Source organism: Astatotilapia calliptera, chromosome 6 (assembly GCF_900246225.1).
Source record: "Astatotilapia calliptera chromosome 6, fAstCal1.2, whole genome shotgun sequence".
Taxonomy (NCBI): Eukaryota; Metazoa; Chordata; class Actinopteri; order Cichliformes; family Cichlidae; genus Astatotilapia; species Astatotilapia calliptera.
The window spans coordinates 24,215,786-24,240,645 of record NC_039307.1 but is presented as its reverse complement, the minus strand read 5'-3'; the positions used below and the strand labels follow the sequence as shown (position 1 = coordinate 24,240,645).

The 24,860-nt window shown below is 41.0% G+C and overlaps 1 long non-coding RNA gene across 1 annotated transcript in view; it reads right to left on the bottom strand.

The window, feature by feature from the left end:
- LOC113024312 (uncharacterized) overlaps positions 1-14,289 on the bottom strand; it is an 88,463-nt gene extending 74,174 nt beyond the window's left edge. Inside the window, exons 1-3 of the long non-coding RNA XR_003272647.1 lie at positions 14,049-14,289; positions 11,401-11,554; positions 2,188-2,333 (exon numbers count right to left, since the gene is read on the bottom strand). This is a non-coding gene — a long non-coding RNA (uncharacterized LOC113024312). The remainder of the gene's footprint in view (positions 1-2,187; positions 2,334-11,400; positions 11,555-14,048) is intronic.
- Positions 14,290-24,860: the final 10,571 nt, after the last annotated feature.

The window sequence follows — 24,860 nt, the reverse complement described above, 5'->3', positions numbered from 1 at the left end:
TGAAAAACAGTATTGTGTAAGTAGTATGTGTTATCAATCCAGCTTCCTCCTCCCACACTATATGACTGCTGTGTTCCCCCTCCTTCCAACCCTTCCCTCTGCTGCACAGCCTCTGTACATAGAGAGCTCGGTACAGTCCCCGTGGAATCTCCTGTGTCAGTACATTACCTTATAAGTGGAGCTATTGACTGTGGGGACTCTTTGATACACATTCACATACAGTACAAACACAATTGATCTTCAACGTAGGATTGGAGGGGGGTCGGGCTGGGAAGTGAGGGTGCCGAAGAAAGATCTGCACACATATAACAGATCACACAGGCCTTCTTGTGGAATAAGAAGGCCTGTGTGTGTGTGTGTGTGTGTGTGTGTGTGTGTGTGTGTGTGTGTGTGTGTGTGTGTGTGTGTGTGCAGGAAGGAACAAAACGCTCTTTTGATAAGGATGTGACATGGAGCAATCTTTCCCTAGAGCCAGCCGCCGAGCACTGAATACTATCGCGCCACTGTAAAAGTGTAATATTATCCTATCTGTGCAGCCTCACATTGGGCATAATGTGACTGCCTGTATTAATTATACATTTCTTTTTGTTTTTGCATGCGGAGGATTTCCCCTCAGGGATGCTAAAATAATGACTCCATCTCATGACAACATTTGCAGCTCAATTAAAAAGTGTTTATGTCAATCTCCTCCTGTGTGGGCGCTGCCGGGTTCACAGTGTGCACGGCAGTAGGAGGCGGTTGTCATCCACTAGCCGCGGAGCGCCGGAGACTTGAGGTTGTCAAGACAATACACAAGGGTCAAACTTCAGCGAAGACTTTCTTCAAGGCAAAATAAATATTCCATCCAATCTCCTCACTTATTGGCAAAAGGGAATTATTTACTCGTTTCATGTTTTTTCACAGATAGGGGGGAAAACATACAAAAATCAGCGAGTGACTAATCGATCCCTGCTCCATTTATATTTAAAAATGGCTGAAGAAAGGAGCATTAGGTTCAAATAAATACTTTCTCTTAGATGTGGATGTGAGCTCAAACAGCAGTCAATGATATGTTTGAAATAAAAATAAATGAATTGGAGTGTTTTCTCTCTCAGCGAGAGAAGACCTCTAATGAGAGTGATCGTAGATGCCAAGACCAAATACTTCAAACAAAGGCAGCTTGTTCTTTCATACAACAAGGAAAAAAACAGTTTAAAGATATTCTCTTTAAAGAAAAACAAAACAAAGAGTGCGACAGAAAGAAAGATAGAATTATATTGTGTGGTTAAAAAAAGAAAAAACAAGGAGAAACGCAGAACCCTATTTGCTGTCTCTCCGGGAAACAGTCATAATTGCATTATTTGTAAGAGTAAAAGCAAAGGAATTTAGAAAATTACCAACAATAATTCCCAGTAATTATGGCTCCCCCCTTAGCACTGCTAACTTTGCAGCCTCGCACTGCTGCACGAAATGTGAGCTATATTCTAAATGCTTTAACTGTCCATATTCAGATGAGTTGTGAATATAAACAAGTGAGTGAGTGAAAAGTCCTTCTTGGTCTATTTAAACCCTCCCCCGCAGGCAACAGCATTTACAAGGAAACGGTTATCATTTAGTCTCTGTTGCGGATCAAAATGTCAAGCTCCACAGAGAATCTGAGCAGTGCTGTTAGGGCCAAAAGTGCAGTTTTAGAGCCCCAGGATCTGAGAGAAAAAAATGATTTGCAAATGCCCAAATATGTCTAATTGACCTGAAATATAGCCTGTGTGCAGGAACTGTTTGAAATCAATACGACGAGCGAAAAGAATATCCTTGAAGGAACATTTGAGAGGATCGTACCGCATGTCTTTCGGAGCAGCGGTGTGAAGTATGCAAGAATTATGAAAACAATCAAAAAGTCATGAAAGGTCATGTGAATTAAAATCACAGTGGTTGCAGCCAATTAAGAGAGTGTGAGGACCAGCTGTTTTTCACCTACCACGCCAGCATAATGGCAGGAGCTACTGTAGTTTATATGAATATTCTGTGGACGTGAAAACCATTTGTGAGTGGATTTACATGTAATGTATTCCCAGTGTATTTGTTTATTGTGTGTATTTAGTGGGGTAAATCAATAGGCAGTATTCCCAGCCTTGATTGGATTCACAATTAGCTCAAGTGAGAGATTCCCTAAAGGTGGGCATATTAGATTCAGCACAGCCAACCAACCTGATTGTCTTTGCCTCACGTCAGCTGCTGCCCCACCACAACATGCTTTCTGCTGTCCAGGTGCCTTGTGGGTAACAGCGAGTGCACGGAGGAACTTTCCTCCTATGTGGCGGGCAGGCAGTGACAGCTCCGAGATGCTCTTTGACCTGAGAGGAAGGGAAAACAACATCAATGGTAATTCCCCTTCAAACACATTAACTGGGATGAACTGGGTCCCACTGAGCCTCTCTGAGTGGACTCGCATTGATCGCAGAAATCCATGAATAAATTTAGCACTAATTGATTTTTTTTTCTCCTCCTCAGAAAATAAATATCTAATTCTAATGTAGGGGCAGTGAATGAAGAAGACTGTGCAACAACCCTACATTTCAAAAACAAAACAAAAACTGAACAAAATTAATTTTGAGAACTCACTTAATAAGCCACAAAAATATTCAGAGCCATCGCATCCCGTCTGAGCCGGGGATCCTGTGGTTTCCAGTCCAGTCACAAAGTTGATGCATTTTACGAATTGCTAAAAGTCAATACAATTTCAAAAAATAAATAAATGAAAATACACCTTGAGGTCAGTTAATAAACAAACAAAAATATTTCATTGTTTTAGGAGTGCCAAAGCAACAAGCCCAGAAATTAAGCCATTAGGTCCTGTGGATTTCAGCTACCTTTTAATTGCTTTCAGTGGGGATTGGAGTTGTACTTGGATGGGAAACGGTGTCACAAACACATTTACAAAAGCTGAATTTTATCACCCTGCCAATTGGAAGAGTGATACCGTCAAATATCAGAAAGAAAAATGAACAAAATAAGGGTCCAAGCAATAAGTGTAAATGCGACTGAGCCAAAAACGAAAACAATGTGCAAAGATTTCGTCCTTTACAATGGAAACACATCGGAGCACATGGTATGCCGTGGATCCTAAACTTCAGGCTCTTTTTTTAAGACCACTGTACTTTATTGAATACGCTTTTCTCTTTCATTTTCATATTTATGACTACATCTGAAAGCACTGGTCAGTGAAATATAATAACATTGTGGATAAAACTAGAAGCATGTGCTTTTATTCTATGCCGTGATTACATTTTCAAATCCGACTTTGCGCAACACTGTTTGGACGGCAACAGTATATAATAATAATAATTAAATACATCACTTTGTGTATAATATCTGTAGCAGATATCATTGTATATTTCAAGCTGTCAACTGATATAGTCCTGGTGCTTAGTCTTGAGAGATGTTGGAGGAGATCTTGAGTTGCAAAGTTGTAGATTCAGGTATCATACTGCCACCTACTGGTTACTACTTTTCCAAGACGTTCAGTCAGTATGACTGCACTCAAATGAGCTACAACATGACTGAAATTATTCCATCGTTACAGGAAGGACAACTTCCACTTCAACGATACCTCTGATAATAAACGTTCATTTTCACTTTATTTCCAAATGTTGATAATATAAGATATGTGAATTAACTAAGTTATGAAACATCTAATAGGTGTCCCGACCAAACATTGTGTCGTGAGCATGTGAGATGTGATTAGGGTAGCCTTGAGACTCTCTTTACCAACAAACAATTGCTCAGTTGTGCAAAGAAAAGCAGCGAGGACAGAGGGGGAAAAAAAAGAGTTTCTGAAATGTTCTTCTTTGTTTGATGGATGAGTTGCTCACATAAAGGCTGGGCATTACCTCTGCAAATAAACCAGACTTGACATTGCCCTGTGCTGGAACATCTGGGACGCCCCAGAGACAGGATCAAAGGCCTTGTGAGTCCTTGGACTCTATCTGTGCCAAACATGCACAGCGAGCTCATGAACAGCTATCCAGTGCATTTCAGTCATCATCATCTGTACTGGCTGTTTGTTAGTCATCAGCAATTTCTGTCCAGTATTTTAGATCATATTCCTCGGGGTTTTTTTCTTCTTCTTCTTTTCATCATGGTAACAGTGGCGGGGCAGGGGGGGAGGTGGACAGCTGGGAGTGGAGCAGCTGGACAGCATGGTAAATCAATTCATGAGCTTATTAACCTACACTAAAATTATATACTAGGCTAACTGGAAACATGAATGTTGATGTTGAAAATTAAGTGCTAGACTGATTGATCTCTCTAGTACTTTTCCAACTGACAAGTTACTCTGAACCCAGCTCTCATCTGCACAATACTATGGGAGCTGTTCTACAACACAATCTGCATTACTTTGTCTTTGTTTGGAGAGAGCCAGCCAACTGCATAACCTTAATTAGTCAAGCTGTATTCATTCAAGTGATTACAACGCCCCGCACTGCAGTGAAGAGAAGCATCTGTCACTTAGACTCAAATGATTTCTCAATCTTTCCATTCAGTGGAATAAATTTAACGCGGGCCCAGAGTCTAACGTGGCTTTTCTTTAAGCAGACTAAGAATGAATACTGAATACATCCCTGAATACTGAATATAGATTTTATGCCAGTCCAGTGTAGGGGTGCAAGTAAACAAAATGTTTGCAAAATAGTGAAAAGCATCTGTAACAAGTGCAGGTGGAAAAACAGAAAACAACCAACGAAAAACAAACAAACAACAGTTTAAGGAAGCTTGGACATTTCGTTTTTTGTTTGTTTGCTGAATTATTTTCTGCTGGCAGGCCTGTCAGTTAATCATGAACCAAACCTGTTCACTCTATTCTGATTTATTCAGAATGCAAAAATGAAACATTTACCGCGATGTGTGCTTTAAAACGTGCATTCGTCACATCCATCACAGTGACCTTAATGTGACTGTTGCTGTAAACTGGTTCTATATCAATAGAGTCCTATTGAATACAACTAAGTGTTAGTTCTGCTTTGCTAAAAAGGACAAAATTATGTTTTTTTTGTTGTTGTTTTTTTTATCTGGGATGGCTTTTTTCCCAGATTCTTGAGTTTCATTGTGTTTGCCATTTCTTAATCTCCTCAAGGCTACGCATCTGCTGCACTTCGGCATGCACAACTGGGCAGAGAAGCAGGATGTCACTTTTGTGAACTAACTGCTTGGAGAGGAGGGAAAAATGACGCAAACACCAGAAAAGCGATTTGGGCAGTGAAGCCGGGGCCTAAGCGAGGGGTAGGTTGCGGGGATCGCCCACACCTCGGCAGATGTGCCTCGGTGTCACTCCACATCCGCGGCCAAATGAATCACCCGACAGATGTTTAACGTCAAGGCCAGGCTGCCACGCCAGCCAAACACACACGTGAGCACACACACATAGACATGCAAACAAACACAATTTATTACAAGGAGGAGCAGCTCCACAAGGGGTCAGACTCACTAAGGCATAGATGTTTCACCTTCATGCGACTTTGAATAGAAATAAAATTCACTCAAACGACAGATATTTTCGAGAAAAAAAACCCCCACTGTGCACTAAGTATACACAACACACTGACTGAAATGTAGCTGCTGCTCAAACTTGCTGAGTCTCTTGAAATGTTTCTCTGGCATAATGTATTTTCAGACACTCTTTTTGATCTCTGGCTTGTACCATCTGAAAGCAACCCGTCAATATTGAAGGATAGAGTGTTTTAGATAACTCCGATCCAGCAACCTCCCTGATTCTCTCGCTCGCTCTCGTTTTTTCTTTTTCTTCCAGCAGCGGGGAGGGCAGATTCCATGGCAGCGTGAAGATATTTTGTCAAAATCCATTTCCAGTCAAAGCAAATCAGCCTTCTTAACACATGCATTTTTATCACCTCTTTGTTTTAGGAGTTGATTTGAAGCGGGGATGACGAGACGCAACACCGCTCCAATAAAGTGCCAGCGCTATAAAACAGATGCTCCCAACCTTTGCCACGTCGCCATTGCTGCGTAACAGATTTCCACATGTTAGAGTCGATTTTAAAAAAAAAAGGAGAGAGAGAGAGAAGACTTACGGTTAAGAAAAACTTTTAAATTCACCTAATTGAATTTTAGTTGCAACCTCTGAAACAGAGCCCGTTATTTAAGGTGAATCACCGCTCGCACCAATCACCTTGTGTGCCATTTAGATGTTCTTTTTTTGTGTGTGTCTTTTAAAGTGTGCCGTGGTACTAAGGACACGAACGCGTTAAAGAAGAGCAGCTAAAGGTAAGGAGCTTTTAAGAAAGAGCTGCTGGATCTTTGAGAACATTCTTGAGGCCCTTTTCCCTCTTTTGGAGAAACCCAGGCAGATAAAAGGAAACACTCGGGTGGATTAAAGTGTTCAGAATGTATCAGCATCAAACCACTAGAGTTTTTGCCCTCTACATTTTTCAAACACAGTCAATAGATCTAAATATTTTACTGTGCCCCGGCCGATTTATTGTTTGATGTTTAAAAACTTGTGTGGAATGAAAGAAAAATTCATTAAAGAAGGCCCCAGAACGAGGCCCTACGATCAGCTTTGAAAGTCGAGTTTAACTGGGATATTGATCATTCTCTTTCTTCTGTGACAAAGGCCACCAGGGACGCTGGAGGTGTCGGTGGATGAAGGCTCACTGCCAATAACACCAGACGTGTCTGTGTACACTGTAGGTGAGGCTGGGAATAACACCACTGACACTGAAGAATTCAATAACTCAAAAATGACCAAACAAACACCACAGTCTTGATTTCTCGCCGGCCAAAAAGATTCAGTGTGTACTCTGGTTGCGATGCACCAATGTTTACTTCTTGGGTTTTTGAAACGCATGTGTGAATTTAATTACGTGGCCCTGTGGGGCTGACGGCAGGAGAAATCTAGTGCTTCTCTGTTTATTTATATAAAAATGATGTAGGTGTACGTGATTGCAGTGCTTAATTAAAAAGTGTCCTGTCGTGGAATAAAAGGAAATTTCCCTTTAATGGCTAAAAATGTTCAGCTTAAAGTGAAACTGATTCGACTTTGCAGTTGATTTCCCTCGTTAGTCTCACAGTCGTTGTAAGTCTGGGTGTAAACTTTAAAACATTCAAGCCAGCTATACTGCAGGGCACTAAATGGGACTTAAAAATGCTCTGCATATCTGGCGGGGCTGTCGCACATTGGGGCAACAAGAAAAAAAACTAAATTACAGAGGTTTCTTTTTTCTTCTTAATTTGAAGATATTCAGCACAACAAAAGTAAAACTCAATCAACCTCTGTTACTTAAGATTAGCCACAAAGAAACACCTAAACTTCTGGCAACTTCCTTGACTAACAGCAGCAAAATTAATGAAATCTTTGGGATATACAAAGCAGTTTTTTCCTTGAGTTACAAAACATCAGACAAGCAGGACTTGACAACTGCCAGTGCTAGTTGTCAAGTTTAGCACTGGTTACACCAAGGACATAACGACCGAGACTGTCCACGCCGGGGCTCGAACCGGCAACCTTTCGATTACAAGGCGAACTCCCAACTCTTGAGCCTCGACATTAGGGGACAGCAATCTAAATAATTTCAAATGCTTTGGGGCATATTTGTTTAGTTTGATAAGGACACGATAAAGGACCAGTAAAATGTATCCAGTAATCTCATGTGTGTCTCAAAGATCAGGCAAATGGCAGCGTATTGTACACAAGTTTTGCGCGCATAATGCCAACACAAAATTAATGGTCAAACAGTTGTGATAAAGTGGTGCAACTGCATTTGTGTTTCTTTAATAATATATTGGTCTTCAGCTACCAAACAAACATGCTTTTATTTATCGTATTTATTGCTGGTTTATTGGTACTTCTGTTACACAGGGCTTTGCATGAAAAAAAAAACACTCTCCTTCTTTTGCATGGAACTGATTCTTTGGTAAAACAAACAAACAAAAAAACAAAAAACACAAACGACTAAATCATCTCTTCTCCTTCCAAGCATACTTTCCCGATTCTTCTCTCATTTTCTGCTCTAACCAGAAAGATCTCAGGTCCTTTTTTTGCTGACGATCAGCACTTGGAGTCTCTGCTCTCTTTTACTCCAGCTGATTTTCAAGAAACCAGCTGGACTAAATAAATACACAGGCAAGAGGTAAAAATAGATATCTATGTTCAAAATAAAGGCAGGAGGGCTGGTCAGCAGAGCAGCTCAGTCATCAGCAGATTTAAACTGTTCACAGGATGCTCGTTTCTCCCATGAAATTTGAGACATATCGGTGTGTGTAACATGTTCGTCCCCCCAAAAATGAGGTGTACAATAAGTGTTTACCTACAGGGAGCTAGAATGTAATAATCTTTTCTACCACACCGCAGCTGTTGTGCATGCAACACAGGCAACTTTTGGGGTGATCATGGCTCAAGAGTTGGCAGTTCGTCTTGTAATCGGAAGGTTGCCGGTTCGACAGTCTTGGTCGTTGTGTCCTTGGGCAAGACACTTTACCTACTGCCTACTGGTGGTGGCCAGATGGCGCGATATGGCAGCCTCACTTCTGTCAGTCTGCTCCAGGACAGCTGTGGCTACAACTGTAGCTGCCTCCACCAGTGTATGAATGTGAGAGTGAATGAATAGTGGAATTGTAAAGCGCTTTGAGGGTCTTGAAAAGTGCTATATAAATGCAATCTATTATTATTAACTTTCGCCTTTGAGAAAAACATTTGCAGCAGAGCTGCAGTTTACGAACCACTCAACACTGATTTTTGGGTAACAAACAGATTTTCAGTTTGTCTTTTTTTCTGCTGAGGAGACGACGCTGCCTGCACTGTTGCTTGACTGAAATCTGTCAAGAAGCCTTGGTTTGTAAAATTAGGGGCTTGCTTCCATGGCTACAAGTCCTCATCGTTGTTTAAGTTAATCTTAAGAAGCAGTGCATTTGTCACTTTATTGCCATGTTGGCCAAATTTTCTAGATACTCTGCAACATTTTTAACCTATAAACCAGATATTCAATGCACACAGTCCTATATTTGACTTTTATCAGAGGCAAACACCACAAGCTGGCATTCACTTTGAAGCCAGTGATAATCAGGAGGGACAGGAGTGACCCTCGTTTGAAAAGGCACACAGGACACAGTAGGAGGGAAGGTGTGATGTTCTCTCTTTTTATTGACTGACGCAGTTGATGAGGGCCCATCATGCACTTTGGCAGGAGGGCAGGCAAGTGTACGGAGGTGGCGCCCACCAGGGTGCGTGGAGGGGACGACGTGGCCGCCCTTCATAGATATTCCATGCGTGGCTTTACCCTCAGCTGCACTGTCAAGGTCTGTGTGCCCCTCTGAGGGGGCAGAGACAGGGTCATGGATGACACCCGCCTCTATGCCAGACGTGACAGCACAGCTGGGCCGCTTAATGACAGAGGCGCCTGGCCCAGCACACACCTGCCCATCCTAGGCAGGGCAGGCGACCTCATGGGGAGAAAAAAGAGCCGCTGCCACGTTCAATGGACAGATGTTCTGGAGAGAAGACAGCAGAGACAGCGGTACTACAGGGACCTCTCTGTTTCTCTCCCCTCACCAGTAATTGAAAATCATGTAAAAGGTCAATTCTGTGATACTGCCTGTCCCTCTCTGCAAGTCATTCCTTTAAGCCAGAACATGACAAAAACAACACTGACTAGATGACAGCTTTCGCCTCAATTACCGCCTATGTTAGCCACGTCCATGTAATGACAATAACTGTAAACACTCCCGGCGAATAAATCTGCATGCAAAAAGAGGTACCAGCCATCTGTTAGAGGCCATGGACTGGGGTCCCTGAGAGGAACCTAATGATTGGGTACACAACACAGACACTGTTATGACATGTGGACTTCAAACGAATGGAGTATGTAAAGGGGGAGGAGGGAAGAAAAGACACCATTTCCAAACTATCAACTTTACTAACGAAGTCCACTGTGGCACAAGAGGTCAGTTCCTCTACTGAATACTGACAGAGTGACCCAGTCTGTGAGTTTCAGGCTGATGAGAAGAGGCAAGGTTCTAACCTCCACAGAATTGCTCTGTGTTTGTGGTTGCCTTAAACAGAACCAGCTACAGAACTGTCACACACCATCAGCCTCGCTGGAATCCAGTAGAGACTTCCAGACCTTCATGGACAGAGAAGCAATCAAAATAGACAACAAGGATTCATCAAGTAACATTAAACAGGAAGTGGAATAACACTGGCCACTTTTGCATTACATTCGGTTGTTGACTTTAAGGCACCAGAATCTTGGCAACGTGTTCAAGTTGTTGTTTATTTGTTTTGTTTTGTTTTTTGACCCAGATTAATGTGAGTTTTATGGGAGCTGGAAGGTGTGAAAATAGAGTTTGGATGCTCAGAGTGTGAAATACAATATTTAAAGACGAGGAATCTGGCAGTTCATCTCACTGCATATTTATTTCATTGAGTTAAAAGCCTTGGAAAAAAAAGTTGTTCGTCGTAATGAGGAACACATTAGGGCTCACCCACAAACATGTGGTTTTCGGGGGGAGAACGCTTTACAATTTTAACAAAAACAAGTGCTGTAACTTGAGCACCAGTGCAAACAGGAAGGAAACAATATATTCCATAAACTCCCCCAAATGAGAATGTTATCAATAACACTTGTGTCTGCAGGAAAAAACAAAACGAAGCTCTTCAACAAGGATGTTTCTGTTTGGCTGACCGTAGCCCTTTGCCAATAACAATGTTACCCGCAATCACGATCCAAACCACACAGCCTTGGCACGGCTCGATGTCACAAATTGTGTTTTGATTCTGACCAAATGCAACAGCTTCCTGTCTGGTCCTGTTTTCTCTTTCTGTCTGTTTTATTATCTTGAACCAGTTGCAAACTGAAGGACATTTAGTAACCACCGCGCTGCCAAAAAAATTGGAGATACACATATCTGCATCAAGGGAACAATGACTGCAATGCGAGAGCTTCAAAGAAACCAACACCAGCCGTGCTCATTAAACCTAATAAAAATCCATCAGACTTTTTTTCTTCAAATTGCCTCTCATATCTAAAAAAAACAACAACAAAAAAAAACCCCAAAAATTTGAATTAAGAGTGAGATTGTTTGTGTGTCTGTGCCACTTGTATGAGAGTGTTACTTCGCAGCTGCACGCGTGCAGCACACCAGAATGCACATTTCAAAGGCAAGACAGCTCCTGGGCTTGCTGAACTTTTGCTTGTTATCAGGAGCTGAGAGTGAAAAGGAGAGAATTGATCTTTTGTCTACTGGAGGTGCACTCCCTTGGGCTGGGCCGCTCGCTTGCTCACTCGCTTGGCTGCCATGCAGTGGGCTCTCTTCCTCACCCCCACCCCACCCCACCCCACCCCTCTCCAACCACCGCCACGCTGCATATCCCCCCCAAACCACCACCACAACCACCCCTCATTCACTCACTCTCTCTCTCTTTCTCTGTCTCTGCGTGGCGGCTGCCTCTGCTCCAGCTGACACTTGTCCTGCCGTTACTGGGAGAGATGTGCGCTGAGCTGCTGACACCAGGATTGATCTTCCTCCTTTTCCCCATAAGCTCCATATCAAGCTCCTGGAGACTCTGGAGGAGACAAAGAATGGGCGGGAGGGTAGGGATAAGGGGTTAGGGAGGCAGCCAGAGTGAAATGAAGAGAAGGGAGAAAATTCTCCAACTCAAAACAGTCCTTCAAACTAACAATGTTTGGTTCAGCAAAGGAATAGAGAACACAAAGTTGACAGTTTTATTGGCGGCTGAAGAGAGAAGTTCACTCGTTTTGCTAAATTGTTGCCCAGCGCAACAGCCGCAGTAAAACAACTGGATTTTCTAACGCTACAAACACACAGGCTATTCTTCATGAACAAGTCTCAAATGAATTGCTCGAGTAAAACAGATGCAGTATTTAAAAATAAATGAGTTAGATAATTTAAACAACAGACCGTAAAAGTTACTTGATTAGAATAACTGTAAGAGAAGAGCTCAGCGGTGTGTGAAGGGCAAATGTCTGTCTGGGTCAAACCAGGCGCTTACTGTACGCACAAGATGATTTTAGGGTCACACCAACACAAATAAAGGGCCGTGCAAGTTTAACCCAATAGCGAAAGTGTGACGAGAGCCTGCCTACTTTAACTTTATAACAACTGCACTGTGTTAAATCCGCTTCAGGCAGATTATTTTTATTATTGTAATGAACAAGTATTTTTAAGTCATGGATTTAGATTGTTTACTCTCTTTTGCAATGAGAGCGGTTGGAGCGAGGCTCGGCAGGAGTGGTGGCAGAAAAAAAAAAGTCCTGAAGTGTTTAACTCAAATTTAAATTGTTTAGTCTTCAGTGAAGCATGATTCATAATCATATTATGGCAATAACAGCATTAAACAGCATTAGTCACAGTCAGGTCAACAGGCAACAGTGGAAGAAGACAGGAAAATGAAATGCAGAATAAATGTTTATATTTTGCTGCTGTTCCGAAGAGGTTACGGCAATGCAAAAATGTTAGGGTCTCAGCATCGTGGCATTTACCAGACCATGACACAATGTGGAGGCCATGTTGTTAACATATAGCGGTTGATAGTATAAGAAATATTAAAAACAAAGTAACAAACAAAGAAGTCGCAAATTTTGTAATAAACTTTCTGTATTTCTATAGTTTATAGAAATTCTCCAGAGGAAACATTTTACAATACAATCCTCATCAAGTCCAGCACGTTGCTAAGTAACCACAGATTTAAACAGTTTTAGTAATTAATGCTGTTGACAGTGACTATATTTCATATAAAATGCCTAGATGAATATAGTGTTACATATATATATCATATACACATTAGGTCACCCTCACCAACAACACTGAGGTAAGTTGGGGCATTTAAACGATGCTCAGTTTGTACTAAGTGTGCCTAGAAAATACACCCTTACACCAATAAATGCCAGAACGGATCCATGCTCATGTTGTTTATGCCAAATTAACAGTCCAATTTTCGTGAGAACAAAAGTTTTTTAGTGGCATTCAGTGGGGTCTTCTGCTGCTATAGCCGTCTGCTTAGAGGGTTGACATGTTTTGCATTGAGACACCTCGTTACCTTGTTTGTAACAAGACGTTATTAAAGTTGCTGTTGTCTTCCTGTCAACTTGCTTTAAGCAGTTTGCCCATTGTCCTCAGACCTCTGACATCAAAAAGACATTTTCACCCAGGGAATTGCCACTCACTGGATATTTTCTCTTTTTCTGACTCTTATCTGTAAACCCTAGAGATTATGTAGGAAAATCCCAGTGGAACAGTAGTTTCTGAAATACTCAGACCAGGCCGTCTGGCAAAAACAACCACCCCACGTTTAAAGTAACTTAAATCACCTTTCTTCCTTAATCTGTTGCTTGGTTTGAACAGGTTGTGTTATCATGGCTACATGCGCTGAGTTACTGCCATGTGAGTGTCTGGTTAAATATCTGTGCCAACAACCAACAGGTCTAACTTAATGCAGTGGCTGGTGAGTGTATATAATATTTAAGGGGTAAATTAAGTTTTATATGTGCATTAGAGGTCATAGGTACCTGTTTATCAACCAACTGCTATTTTTCTTTTTCACAAAAGTGATGAAATTTGTTTATTTTAGATGTGTCAAGCCCATCAGCTACATCTAAGCTGGATCTATGGGCCAGATCCTACACTCACAATAGGCTACACACAAATGCAATCATTTTATTGTCATTCAATTTAAGATTTCATTGGTTCTGCCTCTTTTGTCTAATAAATAATCATATAAATGTGGGTATTATAAGGCATGCCATTCTTCACAGTGAAATTAATTGATAAAAGTTTTGACCCCATTTTAAGTGGAATTTTTAAACACACCAGCTGCTTCTAAAACGCACTCAGATGTGGAGTTTTCCTTCAATTACAGCTAAACATAACCTAAATTACCTGCTTATTTCGTACTAACAGCCCACAGATACTTTGATTTTCACATGCAGATAATGTTAGCTTAGAACAAAAGTATGTTAAACTTTAGAGGAAAACGTTTTGGATAAAAATACAGTTTTTGAAAAACTAAAGCACTTTTGCTAGCTAGTAACAACATTTACCTGCAGACAATTCACTTTCACTTGTTCTCACAGCAGTTAGAGGAACCCTGCATAAACTGGTTTGCTTTCTGTTCATCGCTAATTTGAGAGAAAATCAAGGTCTCTCAAACTTCATCAAATTTACGTCATTGTCAAAAAGGTGAGAAGGTTACTTTGTCTAGCTGCACCTCTCCAGACCTACATATTGAGGCTCCACCCCATAAAACGTCATCTATGATACAGACCTAGAACTAGCAACCTAGCGCTGATGCAAGCCATGGTAATCTAACCTAATGGCTGATAAACCAGTTTGATGTGCAAAGGTAACATGGCAACATATGGTTTGCAACTGAAACTTTAGATCGTGGGATAGCTTTGGTCACTTTTCTTTAATAGTGTTCATGATACCAGTGGCATGTTCGTGTTTGTTTCTGAGAAAAAAACAACAAAGGCGATAGGAAGTCACATGACATCAACAAAATCTTCCTGAGAAAGAAGTTGATGAAAAGCTTAAAGAAGACTTAACTTTAATCCTTCATGGAAACTGAATCAAAGAGGAAACAATAATTTTATATTCTGTTGCCATTACCTATAATTATAATTATGATTAGATATATAATTACATTATTATTATTAGTAGTAGTAGTTGTTGTTGTATTATCCCTTCCATATGGTTACACATTAGCCAAAACTACATGTGGTACCCAAGTAGATTAAACTGAAAGCATGAAGTAAACAAATACCAATATTAGTTCAGCTCAGTTGTTACCTTAAAGACAAAAAAATGCTATAACATGAATACAAGTTGCACTTAGTTTCCGAAATTTTGATTTATCAATTATTAATAATTCATAAATAAAAGTTATAGCTTCTGTGTATATGCTCCAGAAACAATTCCACTACCTTATATTACCAAAAGAAGAGCTACAGATGTTTCGTGATACAAGAGGAGAGCCTCCTACAAACAGCTGGAAGCAGCAAACAGCATTAGGACATCAAACTGCTTGTCATGCAAGCAGTTTGATGTCCTTAGTAAAACAATTCAACTTCTGTAGACCACGAACAGTAAACAATTTCTTCAAATAATAATTACACTAATTCCTGTCAGACATCATCAATAATTCATTAAAATTAGGTCTGTTTGTTCACCTTAGACATGAGGTACAGTCTTAATAGGTCCCTAACCTTTCTATCTCAACACACCTGTCTCGGAAGTTTGATGGCAGATTTAAAGTGGGTGCTGCTGTGTGCTGTAAGAGACCTCTACAAAAGCTGAGCTCCTGTGTATTTCACACCATGGATTCTGGGAGATTCTGGTCTGTTTGACTGCTCTCTCTCTCTCTCTCTTGCCTGTTATAAAACATGTAACTAATAAATTGAGGGAATTAATTTATATTCTGTGTGCACAAAATGATGATTTGTCTCCTCAAAGGAATAAACATGGCCTCAAAACTGGAGATGTCTGAACGCTGCAGCCTTCACTAATCAGCGCCAGAAATTCATATTCTATTAATCTACAACAACAGTTGACTTTTGTTTGTGAAATGTTACAACCCCACCGCCTCAGTGACCTCAGTGGCTTCCCTCTTTGTAAACAAGCAGAAAGGAAGACAGCAGTGGAAACCAGATCTGCAGCACGGAGTGAATTCATGTAGACTATTACCATTCAACAACATGTAAGCACATTCATCAACCACCGCGCTGCTGCTAGTACTGCTAACATTAGCTGCACTTGGCAAGCCAGTCATGTGACATTGTGTGCGTGCAGTGTTGTGCAGTGTTCAGCAACATTTGAAATACATGATTAGTGAAGGAGGCGATTAACTGTTTGCCCTGAACAATCAAAAACATTTAGAATCACCTGCTAGATTGGGCTCTCTTTGAAATGTGGGTCTCATTTTCTCCCATTTCAATTAGCTGCCAGGACCATCCACACTCCAAATATCTCTCCTCTATGCCTGCCGACAAACTCCTTAAATTTTTCGCAGCTTGACCTTCCTCCAAATTTCTCTGATATCCGTTGAGGGACAAACAAAGCAACCAAGCTACCAACAACAACACCCTTGGCAGGAGTAACATTTGCAATATCTACAAATGAAAGGTCTGAAAAATGAATTTGGACTCATTGTTAGAGTGAAATTAAAATCTGTACAGTCTTAAATAATGTTATCAAACATAAAAGACTTTAATCAAATGCAGCGTGCAGTCATACAGTTAAAAGATGTATTCTCAGTTGCTCTTGAAGTCCAGTGTTGTGATTTTGAGTCCAGGCATTTGATTGGGGATTTGACTGGGGATTTTTACAGTTATTACTGCGTGTTATTGGCATCATGAGGAGAGGAGACCTGGGAGTTAGGGTTCGGTGGGGTGGGTGGTTGCTGGCTGGGGTGGGGGTGGATGGGGTCGGTCTAGCAGCAAACATGATAATTTGCAGGTTAGCCAATTTCAAGAGGGTGGATGGCCGATACCCTTGGTAAGCATCTGAGAGCAGCGGAGACCGGAGCAGAGCAGGGCAGAGCCGTGCCGTGCCGAAGGAAGATGAATCAAGTTTACCGTAATAACAAAAGGTTCTAATTGCCCCCCCCCCCCCACAACCTCACACCCCCACCTAGGAGCTGAACTCTAATTACGGTGAGAACACAGTGCACTGTCACCTAATATTAAGTTGTTGAAGGGAGGGCCGAGTTAATCGATAAACACTTTAGCTGTGGAAGGCGGGGAACAGAGAGAAAAGAGAATGAAAAAAGTAGGATGCCCCTTCCGTTCAGTGGGAACCAGCAGCACCCAAAGCCCTGCTAGGCTCATGAGAACACCGTAGGGATGGTCCAAGAATGATTGCAGAGCAATAATCCTGAGTGCACCTCCCCACCATCCCCATACAAACACACACACATACACGCACACACATTTATGTGAGCATACAGCACAATGCAGAGCCCCTCTGTCCCCTTGGGCTGCCTGAGCACCCGTGCATCTGAGAGGAAAGGTGAACACGGTCACCCTAATTACAGGGGCCCCGGCTCTCTCACACACACTCACCAGGCATAACTAAAGACAGGCCAATTAGGGCGAGAGGGAGATAAGGGAAGTTTTATTTGTATACTAATTAAGCCCCTGATGAAATTCAAAAGGGAGGTGGTGAAGGGAAATGGGGGGAGGGAGCGCACGGGTAATTGTGTGTTCACGAAAAGGTTGCTTTAGGTACGGTTATCTGAGAAGCACAGCCTTGAGATAGTTGCCCCCTAATCCCACGCTGAGCCCCAGCACTGCACTGCAAGGTCTCTCATAATTTGCTCTGTTACATTATGAAATGGCAGGGTCTGACAGCAAGATCATCAGCAGCATTTATTGTCTATTTGCTCCTTGTTTCCACAACATAAAACAACATAAAAGAAGTTGTCACGCAAACGAGACAGCTCACCTCCACCACCCTCGTCTTAATGTCTCTCAATAGTCTGAAGACAGTGTGGATCGGCTTTTCCCCCCCTTTTTTGTAAACAAATTTAACTTCAGGAATATTTCGTAATGTGCACATATGGTAAGCAACACTTACGGGTTACAACCCATGACCACTTAAGTCTAGAGTTAAGTGCTTATGGGTTAATTATCTGCAAGAGACAGTAATATCAGCAGGAAGCGCACACAAGTTAACTATTAAAATGAGTGAGGGCTCTCTTCCAGTTGTACCTGTAAGATGTTTTATTTTTCCAGTACCCACAATTATGAGAGACTGAAACAATTTCACCTAAATGGAATGCAGCCATAATTCAGGTTATTATTCAAATTATTACTTTTGTGCTTTTCATGCTGGGAAAAGCAGCATGCACACTAATTATCAGTCAGTGTCCTTTGGAAAGCATTTCAGTATGAGCAGCTGAGTTACTCATGATGCTGAACATCAGTGTTTGCTAAGTGGCACACCTTTAAAGTAAAATCATCTTTGCTTGCAGCGCTTCATAATTGCAGTGATCCGTGAAGTACTGTAAGCATGTGCAATGTGAAGCATGTCACAGCTGAAACACACAAAAACAATAGATAACATGTGACTCAGATTTAGTTTATATCGTTTTTATGGATTCATTCTTCAGGTTAATTAAAAGTCCAATATAAAACCACTGATTAGACATTTAGTTCATGCTAAAGTGTGACATATTGCTTTTTTTATTTATTTAAGAATAACAATATGTTATCCATACGTGGTCTTACCAGTGTGCTATCACTAAAATATGTAGAGGCTACAGCCATAGAAAACAATACCAACAGGAATCTGGCTTCAGATTAGCCAAGAAATACTTCAGAAATAATAGACTCTTCTGCATATAATAAAAAGATTATTGATCTTTTTCACAGAAGACAGTTTGACTCATAAAAAGGTCATAAAAAGTCAGGTGTATTCCATTTCAGAGAGTTCCTACTTGCTAGCTCACTGGGATGGACTGCTAATGCAAGTTATTATCAACACAGTTCGTGCTTTCCCTGCGGCTACAGGTCAAATCAGATAAAACTGATCAAAAAACCTCTGTGGGAGGTTTATTCACAGATATTGAACACAAATCTCTGCCTAATGATACACTACTAAAATGAGTAAAGTTAGCTTTGTCTATATAAGTTAAATTGACCACAAAAATAGTGTAAGGTGTAGTTATATGTGCTTTTAAACATATTTTTTGACTATTGGCTAGTTTATTCTGCCCACATAAGCTGTTTGCTACATTACGTAATATTGCAGACTGCTTATGTGCCAATTCCCAATCTGTCAACAGTCCAGAATGAGCAAATTTGGCTCCAGGTATAAGCGGTAGCCTATTATCCTTCTTTCTTGCATAAAACTCCGTAAAAAATGTGTGAATTTCCCACTTTTATAGTCAAATATTTTCCTAACGACATAAACGATTCTGTATTTTGGACATCTTTTCTGTTAAATAATTACATTAGTTAGTTAGAAAGTGTTAAGTATTGATAATGCAGGTTAAATAACCTCAATATTGCAGTTGCAATACTCTAATGTCAAAATGCAGCATCTGTCATTTTCTTTTTTCTGGGAGGAAGGTGATTTTAGTGACCAGAGTACTTAAAAAATGGCTGATCTACTCGTATTTCATTGCAAAAAATCAGACTGGACTGACTAACTCCTAAGTCGGATACTTCAAATAACCACTCACTATAACCAAGATATGCAGAAGAGCATCTCACACCACTCATCAAACCTTAAAGCAGATGTACTGCAGCAGCAGAAGACCACACTGGGTGCCACTAATTTTCAACTAAGAACAGAAAATTGGCCTCTTAGTACCAACTGAGCATCGAATGCCACGGGCTACCTGAGTAAGCCATCCCTTTATGATTACAATGTACCCATCTACAGATGGCTGCTTCCAATAGGATAGTCCACCATGCCAAGATAAGCCATTTTAAACTGGTTTCTTGAACATGGCAGTGACACTGTACTCAATAGCCTCCACAGTCATCATATTTCACTCAAACAGAGCACATTATTGATGTTCAGCTGATAAATCTGCAGCAGCTGTGTGATGTTATCACATCAATATTGATCAAAATCTTTGAGGAATGTGTCTCCAACCTTTGCTGTGGAGAATTAAGACAGTTCTGAAGACAAAGGTGGGCCTAACCAAGTGCCATATACACTCCTTATGCTATATGTCACATTTAATGCTTATAAATTAGGTAATAAATTCATATTTTTGCTTAAACAGTTCTCAGTAGGGTTATCATAAAATAAAGATCTATAGTGCCATTGAATAACATTGAATTAGAGCACATCCAAGAGTGAGGGCCCAGTCATTAATGCTTCTACTTCAGTGGCCTTAAGACATCATCATAAACAGGCCACATTAAAACTGTTCTGTAAAGATCAACCTAGCATTCAGCAGCTTCATCAGAAACAGGGTTTCGTGCCTTATTAGAGATTAGCAGCTTCACACAGACCCCCTGTGATGTGTTGTCACAGTAAGCCATGTTGGGTTGGGTATCAAAGTGAGTCCCCCACCGAGCTTTAGCAGAGCTCCCTCTTCATTGGCCTCGTAAAGCAGACCGCATGTGGCAGGATCTTCAAAAAGTCAAGCAATCTGGATGATTTGACAGTTCGCAGCAGGCGAGTGTGTTATTCATTTCTGAGACCAATTCTTTGCTGATTCTCCACCACTTTGAAAAGTTCTCTGCTTAAAATTGAATGCGCCAGCCAGCAGATGAAAATATTAATGATGTAATAATTCAAGCCCAAATTCTTCGTATGTGCTATATACTGTGTGATGTTGAAGGATAAAGGGAATAAAATATAACCCCAATCAGTGAGATGAGGACACATGCATTCATATAAATGCAGTATCTTTTACACTGGTGGCTCGGCATCGGTAACCACATATTGTCTCGACACAAATTAAAATTTAAAAAGTTGATGTGTTTTTTTAGACAAACTTTGATCACTGAAATATTCCCAGTGCCATATCACAGCATCAAGTGCAATATTTTAATTTTAAGACATCGTTTACATTTAATATCACAGTTCAGTGATAAAAATGGAAAGCAGCACTCTGGATTTCTATTGATTGTCAATGGTCCAATTAGCTGTTGAAAAACTGGATCAACTTTCAGAAGACAGATTGTGCTGAAATACAGACTAATAAACATTTAGAAGAGCGATAACAGCTAGCCATGACCATATGTGTGTTTCGAATCCACTTGCCAGAAAGATACATTCAGGGGAGATTTGAATAATTCATCCAAGTTAAACCCATTAGGAGTATCCATGTGGACATTTTTTTGATGTTAAAGACAGTGTATGATCTCAGGGTGCTTTCAAACTGTATCTGGCTTTACTTATGGCATCTGTTTTACCCTGAAGCCACAAAGATCAACTGGCTCCTGTGTTAATTTTGTAGAAGTGTACAGTACAGAGGTCTTTGCTACAGAGTTGGCAGGCTAGCTCCCCTATCAGCACTTTACAGTCCTGCACGTAACCTGAATAAGGTTTCTCAGGATCTAGAGAATGACAAATTATTCAGTAAATCTTTCATAAAATGTAGTTCTCCCTGTCAGATGACTTTGAGTCATCACTTCAAACTTTAATTGATATCTTACTTTTATCTCAGGAAGTGTATCCAAAAAAAAGAAAGGAAGAAACCCATGTGAGAATTGCCACTTCCAGTTTCCAGTATTAATTCATATGAAATTAATGTTGTTTACTGATTTTCTGCAAACACATCAGTCCAATCTTCGTCCATCTGATAGGTTTCCCCCCTTGAATTTCACAAAACTATTTGGAGGTGATGCAAACGCCAGCAACAACCGCAGGGTCAAAACATGGTTGGGAGATCTCAGAGAAACAAAAATCATCAAAAATCTCTGAGTACTCCACTGTGAGTAGCAGACAACGAGCGAGCGTGTGAGCATTTGAATGAAAGGTAATTCAACACAGTGCTTGTCATGAATCACAAAGTAAAACATCCAGCTACTGAATCCTACAGCATCAGGGCTGTCAGAGCCTTTTTTGTTTTCGCCCACTGGTCACTTCACTTTTCATGACAGAGGGCTTGTGTGAGACCTCCCGCAGCGAGGGTGAGAATCAGAGAGTAGGAGGTTTGGAGTGTGAAGCAGATGAAGTACACGCTCACCTTTGGGGCATGGCTGTTTTGCTGTCAGCCAGGTCTTCTACTGGCCTGTGGCATAAGTGGAGCACACATTTTGGGTGTCCATCTATCAGTCTCTACAAACTCCCGAAAAGCCTATGACCTACAAATTACTGCTAGTGAAGCGTGCAGCATGGTGGCCGAACCGCTCCCTGTTCACAAACTCCTGGCTGTGCCATGAATCCAACAGGGATTAAAACACAAAAGAGTTGAGCTCTGTGACCTCACAGTAATTCCTTAAGCAGTTACCAGCACCCACTGAGGACAGCTCTGGAGTACTTCCTACACCAGAGCCAGCGACAGGCCCCACACTGAAAAACTGCCATGGAAGCACAATAAAGATAATTAGTAACGAGACCATCAGCCCCATATCCCCTGGATATTTCCGCCCATTCCTCCTCAACCTGTGTTTGCTATCCAATATATATATATATATATATATATATATATTCACCTGCTAAATTAACCTTAAAAATTTCTTTATATTTGTATTTATGATTCTTTAATTTGCTTTTGTGGATAAACCAAATTAAACCTAAAATATTTTTTGGGGGGGGGGGGGCAGCACTTTCATCATGTATATAGTGGTGTCAGTCAAGTCTGGTTTTAGGCTGGTTAACTGGTTTAGCTTTACAAAGATGTGTTTGCCATACAGATGTGAGAATTTTCCTTTATTTACCGAGTGCTTTAAAGTTAAACAAATACTGTGGGCAGTTAAACAGGGAGTATTAGCGGTCCTCAATGCTGCAGCATCTGGGTAGCCTTTTAAGAAATACAGGATAAAATCTGTTAAAAAAAACAGCCCCACAAACTAATCTGGTGTTTAGCAACCCATTACTTACCCATGACACTCCACCATTATCCTAACCCTTTAGCCATGTTACTTCTGCCTGAAAACAAGGTAGTGTAATTTAGAATGCATTTCAGGGCAATTAAAATTTCTCAGGCGCAATTACTTATTCCCCCAGTGGGGCTGCCTCAATCAGTCTATTTGTGTTATGGGTTTACGGCCTTGACGCGGCAAACATGTCCTGCCTATCTGCCTCGTGCTCTTCTCAAGGCTGTGGTTATTAATTGTGGCTAAAGTTGATAAATAAAATCACCAGTGCTCTTAATGCTAATTAGTCTTTGAGATAATATTTATGATTTCATAAGCACATATTTCTCCAAAGGCTCAGGCATTGTGCCCCCTATCCATCGGTCATAGGCTGTCTTGGATGTAATCTATCTTTAGGGATAGGAGAGGCCAAAAGAGGGGCCAGAGGAAACACAGGCAGTAAATACTAATAGTACTTAGTGGGTACTTTGGGAGGCTATTTATTGAGCTGGGTTGCTAAAGCAAGGAAACTGTTTTTTTATTGAGCGGAATATATGATAAACAGGATGTGCAGTGCTGTATCTAAGACAAATGTTTGCTGATTAAAAATATAACTTTTGAAATATGATTCTTTGGAGAGAGGACACTCACACACACGCACACACGTGTCAGGATAGATGCTAAACTCTACAATACATAGTGCTGCACACAAGGCAGCAAAAAATATGCTTGTCGATTTTTTAAAAAACAGCAAGTTATAAGATAAGATGGTAAGTGCAGTAATTTGCATGATGGTCTGTGTACTTGTCAGTTATGCTGATTGTTGTACAGAGCGTTACTTTGAAGCTGTGGGACAGTATTATTTCCTCCATTCATCCATTCTTCCACTTATCGAATCCAGGTTCGGGGGAGGGGAGCTGGATCCTATCCCAGCTGCCATAGGGTGAGAGGCGGGGTACACTCTGGACAGTTTGCCAGTCTGTTGCAGGGCTTCCTTTTCTTTCAAAAATGGCCTGTTGTGTCCTGTGGTAACAAAGAAAGCACTGAAGCGCCTTTTTGTAATATTAGACTTTACTCATACAGGCTTAGAGACCAGTCAGTGACTCCAGGCAGATCACTATGGAAAAATGTGCATTTCCTGAAAAATAACCTATAAAATAAAACAGGTAGTAAATGAATGAGGGAGACTGGAAGACCTCACAGGTACAGGCATGAAGATGCTCCCTTGGTCTCTGCTGTTAACTGGAATGAGGCATCATTGTTCGGGTAGAGCTCATTCTCATGCATGCATGCTGCACAGGATTAAGAATGACTGTAACCTACTGAATTTTCAACTGATTTTCAGACAGTTTAATCTGTTACAATAGCTAGATCTTTATTCATAACACAGGATGATTAATTGAGTTTAAAATGTGGGTTTTCAATCCAAAATAATTTATGCAGTGGTGACACCAACACCACAAGAAAAAAAGGATAATAACAGCACTAAGAAACATGAAAGAAAGACACAAGCAAAAATGATTATTATCATTTGTGGGTTGACCCCCGGCCACATGGCAAACCGTTTCATTCTGCTTTTTGCCTCACAAATACAATAGTTTGATTGCAGTAACACTGGGTTTGAATAAAATTTGTATTTTTCTTTTCTAATATCTTTCTTATATGCGTGTCTGTATGTTTACTTCTCCACCGGCTCCCCTGAAAGAAGGAAAAACGATTAGTCGTGTGCAATGAAACCAAAACACAGAGTTGAAAGGTCCTGAAATGCTCTGCGGAGCAGAGAAAAAAAGGAATAATTATTTGTGGGTTTATCAGCGACATGCTGAAAGAATACAGACAACCACTCGCTTCACTACATAAAGTTATTTCCATCTGTTTTGTTTCCATTTTTCTATCACTTCCAACCTTTTAGAAAAGTCCTTTTTATAGCTTGATCCGCTGCGGTTTTCCACTACTTTGTAGCCTGCAGTGTGTTGCTGAGATGATCTTGACACTTCCTCTCACTTGCCCGGCACACAGGCATTGCTACTTTTTAACATCACAACATGCTGGAGCCAGTGGCTCACTGGTCTGACTATTGATCCAAGTCACCACATCAAGGTGAGCATCAGTGCTGCAGAGTCCATTGTGGGACCTCATCCTGAAAGAGCAGAGCTGTCCACAGCTCTAGGCGATGCCCAAAAGAGTGACAAGTGCTGAAACCACTTCAAGGGGGCTAACAGTGCCCTCAGCCCTTTCTAGTCCTTGCTTCAAAGCTGAGAGCAGGCTCTGGCAGATCACCCCCTCCTTTTACTCCCACCCTCACTCCCTCTCTTTATGGTCCTCTGGGGTAGCTGGTCCTATTCTTCTCTCTCAGGGCCGTCAATGTCA